The sequence below is a fragment of the Diachasmimorpha longicaudata genome, chromosome 14 (genome assembly GCF_034640455.1).
Source record: "Diachasmimorpha longicaudata isolate KC_UGA_2023 chromosome 14, iyDiaLong2, whole genome shotgun sequence".
NCBI classification, from domain to species: domain Eukaryota; kingdom Metazoa; phylum Arthropoda; class Insecta; order Hymenoptera; family Braconidae; genus Diachasmimorpha; species Diachasmimorpha longicaudata.
In genome coordinates this window covers 3407630-3414286 of record NC_087238.1, presented here as the reverse complement: position 1 = coordinate 3414286, position 6657 = coordinate 3407630, and the positions used below count along the sequence as shown (strand labels likewise).

General features: G+C 36.8%; 1 long non-coding RNA gene across 1 annotated transcript; it reads right to left on the bottom strand.

Annotated features, from left to right (window-relative positions):
* Positions 1 to 4735: 4735 nt before the first annotated feature.
* Positions 4736 to 6216, bottom strand: LOC135169008 (uncharacterized). The gene is made up of 3 exons (XR_010300136.1): positions 5918 to 6216; positions 5581 to 5701; positions 4736 to 5519 (listed from the first exon to the last, which is right to left on the bottom strand). It is a non-coding gene; the product is annotated as an uncharacterized LOC135169008 (long non-coding RNA).
* Between the last annotated feature and the right edge of the window lie 441 nt (positions 6217 to 6657).

Below are 6657 nucleotides of genomic sequence, written 5' to 3'. Positions count from 1 at the left end.
GTGATTCCATACCCCAATATTCCCTCCGAAAATCATTTTTCGTCAACCAAACTCTCCTCGAACCCAAAAAAAAAAACGTTTGTCCTACGATAAAAAAGCCCCAAAAAACTGCAATATCACCAGTGAAACTGTTCGCTGATGCTCGTAGATCAAAGTGGAGAGTAGATGGGCACCACCTACTCCCGTCGATCATTAATTTCCGGACAATAAAACACAAAGCGCATACACGGGTGTCGCGTCCACGGCGTGAGAGAGACACGCCCAAGGGGGCCAAGAGACCCGGGTGCCATTGAGTAAATGTCATTTTTTTTTTATCACGTCCTCTGTCTACCAAACTCATGTTTGCTCTCGGTATTTTAGGGGTGGTGGACGGGGGAGGGGGGCGCGAGGAGGCTTACGTGGCATGCATACAACATAGGGGGGTGGTGAGGGGTTTGGGGAGGGAGGAAAGGGGGCAAACGAAAGCGCAGGAAGAGAATTGGAGATACAGAGGAGAGAGAGAATGGCAATTGATGATGCTGGGTGACGGGGAGTCACTGGCTGTTATTGTCTCGGTCACGTGGCCGATTTCAAACCCCTTGGCCAACCCCTCCCTCCACCCCTAACCCCATAAAAGCAACTCTCCGGTGATGCCCAAGCGGGTTAATTGATCAGCCGTGATCTGGCATTTGAAAATAGGACAAAATCCCATCACTAAGCACCGTGGTAACGGTAAAGGGTTTTAATGATCGTTACCCCCGTTACCCCCCCCGTTCGACGAGAAGAGTTAAATAGTTTGGACTTTACAGTCCGATGGATTTCGATAGAAAATAAAAAATAAAGAAAAAAAATAAATGTTTTATTCGCCTATTGAAATTGGCACGAGCCATCGGGTGGAGCGTGTGCTGCGCAAAATTTAGATCCCTTGTTCAAGTTTCATTGTGCAAAACGACATATCTTGACCAAAACACGCGTGCCATACGCGTGGTGATGAATAATCGTGATGCCATTTAATTAGATCAGTTAGTGGTAATTTATTGGGTGAGTTACATGATGTTTAGGGGAAGGTGGAGTAAAGTGAAGCCATTTGTCATTTGGTAAAATGGGAAATTGAAATTGTGAGGCTGTGAGATAGTTCGACGGGGTTTTTATTATTTATTTATGGGGGTGGAACTTGTAATTTTGGTTATTTACAGTGTGATTGTGGTACATTTGTTTGGTTTTTTGTATAATATATAATTTACTGGATCTGAGATGCAGATTTTTTTGGAATTTGGCGGATTTACTCTGTCGACTGAGTGGAAAATATGATTTTGTCAATTATATTTGCTTTGGATAAACAAATTCCTGAGAATTCCATTGGCAAAACTATTTTAAATTATTGTCATGTGGAAAGAAATTTTGGATACAAATTAGATCTCCAGAGGACAATACTTGGGACGAAATGACAATCAACAACTTTCTAGATCAAATTTTGTTGGAAAAATTGGAGTTAAAAGTTTAATTGTTGCAATAAAACTACCCTTCATCCCTTATGTCGCCCTCAAGAGGTCTAATTTTGAATCAAAATTTCTTTCTGTCATATACAATTTTTTGTCTTTTAAGATCTAGTGCAATTTGTTGTACCCAATTTGTTATCGACGTTATTTGTTATTTGAAAATAGTAACGAACCTGGAAAATACTTTTATATTGCAATAATTGAAATAATTACATATCTGTAGTTGTAGTCTTTTAATTGATGCACCAGATGAACATAAAGTTAAGATCATAAGATATGTAAAAATTAACAACTGTTTACGCCCGGAAATGCAACAAATGATAGTGTAAATAATTCAAATTAGAGTTAAGTGTTTTAAACAATAAAAAAATGTGAATTTTCGCTGTTTCCCTGGATGAAAAATCCACTCTTCTGAAGTTTTTATGTTTTTGAATTTAGGAGACAGTTATTGGTTTACGACTGTGGGGCCTTCCGTCATATTGCAGAAAGGGGAAAGTCCCGGTGGGACCTTCTCAGCGCGGGCTTCTCCCAAAAATACATCTGGTGAGCGGGGTGAGTCGGAATGGGGAAGACGGGGGTTGGGGTTGAGGGAGGAAATTATATTGCCTTCGAGAGATGGGTTTAACCCTGGGCCTCACTGACAGCTTCGGTTAATCCAGTGAATATTCATTCTGCAAAGCACGTATCGATTTTTTAGAATCAAAATCACGTTTTTTAAATTTTGATTTAAAAGGTTGAAATTTATAAATAAGATTTATTTGCACTGTCGACCTAATGCTAAATTCTTAACTCATATTCTTTTAAATATTGACAGATTATTTCTATGTATTTATCCCTTTCATTTGCAAATTTGTTTTTTTTTGGGAGAAGAAATTAACAATTTTTTTCAATTGCAAATGGAATATGTAAACGAATACTAAATGCAGTGGATTAATATTTATTACTTTTATTCCGTTTAAATAACACGAGGATGATACGTCTGTAGTTTATGGTTGCCTCTAGGAGACTAAAATCTAGTTACAAAGACGAAAAGAAAAGTTATTTTAAACATAAAATTGAATGCAATAATCCAATAGTTTCTTTTTAAATGGAAATTTGGGGGGGGGGGTGCCATAGGATGTGGCAAAAATCCTGAGATTTTTGCAGGAAATAAATATTTCCCACTATTTAATTATACGACACGATCTTTGTTCAGTCTTTAACATATGCGTTTTAGTTAAAGACTCGATATAATTGTAGCTGAGTTGATAATCCGATGTGGTTTACTCGAGAGACCGTTCGAGAGTACCCTTAGCCCTCGGTTCGTCCAGGGTGAGAGGTCTGACCCAAAGATAAGACCCATGTCTATTGAGTTATTCACGTGTTGGGTTGTTTAGATCATAAACGACCGAAGTGTTTGCCGCATTTTCCGGTGACGTTTACAATGGATCACTTGTTCGAGCTAATGTCAAAATATTCCCCACAGTACTCGTTAAGATGAATGCAGACAAATTTGTATTGATTTTAATAAAGAATCGTCGGAAGACCCTAGTTGTGCTCTCGCCCTCGTCTTGGAGATCGTCAACGCTCTATTCCTTATGAAAAACATAGCATTGGTCATTTGGTTAGACAAAAATCTGTACAATACTTCACACATATACTTCACACATATTTAGGAAATACCTTTAGTGGTCGAAGCGCACAAAGTCACCTTTTACTCCGGCACCAGATATTGGAGTTTACATTTCAAACTGTTTATCAAAAATTAATTTACAGTTGGATTGAATAGGTTTTTGTACCATTTGTATTTATTTTAGTCTCGTGTTGCCACTTGAAATTGGAAAATATTTTTATGGGTGAAAATTGTGAGAAGTTTAGGGTATTGTTTTCTTGGGTCTAAACAGAGGTGCATGAGTGGGACCATTGGTAATGTGGGTCATCACATTAACAATTAAACAATTAACAATTAAAGAAGGTTAGACGCAGTAATATATGAATATTTACTGAGATCATCGGTTGATCAGCTGTAATATCATACTGATGTAAAAAACAATTACTTTTTTTTCCAGGTCCAGGGTGTTGTGACCCTTTAATCTTTTTAGTTAGTTCCTCCAAGGACACGAACTACAGCAGTTGTGCCTTTCGAGCATATTAAATAAAAGAGAATAAAATAACATTCACACATTTGAATCATTACAACTACCCCATTTCTAAAAAAAGGCCTCTCTTGTCAACCCGGAAAAAATTCCCCGACATCAATGACCAATAATGATAATAAAAAAAAGAGATCAATGATTCGTTGAAATTGTGCATTACCTCACGACTATGACAAAGGGAGAATGTTAACACGAGTGGGGTAATGTTTTTAGGAGCAATCGTAGTAGAATTGGCCTGCGGCTGGGCTCGCACCACCTCCGCTTGTCTCCTCTCATCTGTCCCTCGGCTACGAATTCCCCCACGACTGCTCCTAAAAATATTAACACGAGCTTAACGTTCCCCCTTTTTCGCACGTGTAACGTATACTATTTTTTAAAATAAGTGTTTGGAGGAGCGAGACTGAGAAAAAAAATTGTTTTTGCCAAATAGCCATTTATTTCGGAGGTGTAGTGGAGGGCGGGGCAGAATGGACCGGTTGGGAAAAACGGAGGGTGGGGTAAAATGGACCGGGGGGACAGAATAAATGCCCCGAAAAAACCTCATCTTGTTAATGACACTTCTACTCGAACTGGCATCGTATTGTCAGCATTTTTCTTCACTGTTAGTTATTCAGTACAGAAAGAGAAATGAATAAGAGAGATATATGAATGAGGGTTATTTACATGGGAAGTTCGTGTGCATAAAATAATTTGTTAAGTGAAAGAAATATTTCAGCTTTGAGATGCAGTAAAAATATAGATAAACAGAAATAGAAAGAAATTAGAAAATAAATGAAGAAGAATGATAAGACATTCCAATTATAAACGATATAATCAATTATTATATTATAAATTATAAATTATATTATAAACCAATAATCAATTATTTTTTGCTACGATGATGACAATGGTTACACTGATTATTTTGTTATTGCAGCGTTCTGTAATGGTGTACCATCTAACAAATTGGGTTTCCATCAAAAAGTGAACAGGGAAATTTGTTAAAACAAAATAGTAAATTCGAACCTTATTTATGATTAAATTAGCCTTTCTGTGGGATTTTTATAATTATTTTTTTTAATCCCAGATTGCATTAGAAAATTTCATTTACATTTTGAAGACAAAAATATTATATTATCGTTACATTATTATTATTATATTATTATTACATTCTTACTTATATTATATATCATCATGTGATATTATTTTATCTATTTCGTACTGTTGTATATAATCAACATCTGACATTGTTTTCAAAATTATAAATTTTTTCATGAAATTAAAGACCCAACACTTTCAAAATTTCAAGACCCCAATTCCAATCAGAATTATCACATGTTGATATTAAAAAAAAACATCTTATGACTTTAGACAGTCATGATCAATTAAATGAAATCGATAATGCGAGCGATTGACGTTCTTCGAACGAAGTTATTGATACATCGGGGCACATAGGGCCCTCGCTATGATTTACCTCAATCTAAAAAAATTAAAAATAATTTTCGGAAAAAATCAATCATTTGGCGACCCTGGTGGCAATAACTCAAGGATTTTTCATTTCCTAGATTCCCTGAGAAATCGAACAGGATACAAATAATCAATACAATCAACGTTAGTCTATACGTTGAACCTAAGCACATCAAGGCTACATGCTCGACGTGAGGTTATAAATATTCTTCAAAATGGTGTTGTCTTGTCATACAATACGTTTTCAACTTCTTCGGCTGCATCACAGCATGAGTTCATACACTTATGTATGTATGTACGCAGTAACCACGATTGGAAACTGGTTCTATGAGAAACTGTCGATCGAAGATAGATCTCCCTGTGATGCCGCACCTCTCAGGGGACTCGTCGTGCATTTACTTTTTTTTTTTTTATTAAATGCAATCAAGGTCGTAGCAACTTTTTCTTTCTCTGTACTCCTCTGTGAAAAATATTTTTGTCTCTTACGTTTATACATTTCGTTCGATCAGACGTTTACTTACCTTGCGCACATTGTCCTTGTTTTTCTAACCTCTTTAATGACAGTCACGTATGAGGATAAAAAAAACTACGTAGCGCCCCACGGTTTCACGCAACATCACTTTTCACTCAATCTTGTGTGTCCTGTAACACAAAAATTTATGATAAGTTGCTAGATTTTTTAGTGTTGAGGGAACTGGCGGGATCGTACGTGTTGGGGGTATCATTATGGTGGCACTCGATAAAAATCATTATATAGATTATTAAGGTGAGGAGACTTCGAAGCGAGAATTTATGTTGCCTGCATTGATCACCAGTTGGAGGTGATAGTTCAATTAATTTCAATTAGACTAGCTCTACCTTCAGGGTAGTGATGTGGGGACTGCATCCCGAGGAGATAATGAACGGCCGACAGTGGACCGACATTCGGCCGACATTCGAACCACTGTTGGCCCACCCTCGGCCGACCGTCGGCGATGCCTTATTTCGTACCAGGTATCACCTCCTTGACATGAAATGATTCGCAAGATTGAAAAATCGTTATTCTAAAGCTAGTCGACAAAAAAATGATTTATCAGACGACAGTTCAATTGGATGTAGTTTCGAGAAACCAGAAATGCATAGTATTAGAGAGTCTGTCAAACGGATCTAAGCGGTGATGGTCAAGGTGATGATCTCATGGACTTACATAACGGACATTAGCTGAGTAAAGTTTCTACTCGAACAAATATTTGTCTTGTTCAACTACTACCGCGTGTAATAATTCTTCTCGAACAATATATGAGGAAAACGATGAATGTCTCCTGAGGTTCTGACGAACTTTGTAACCCGGGATTCACAGGATATTTAGACAAAAGCGAAACAGTCATGCATCAACTGAAAGAAATAATTTACCAATGGATTTTAGTGAGTTTGCATTGCGAAAAAAATGTTAGTCAAGGACTGACATTTTTGACGGACAAAAAAATTTTCCTGGCATATTTTTTTGTAAGATGTCTTTGGAAAGTCAAAGCTCAGTTCCAAATATTATAATTATTCTGAATTATTTAATTATAAAATGCCAGAAATTTGTGATTTTCGTAGACGAAATAATTCAGAAT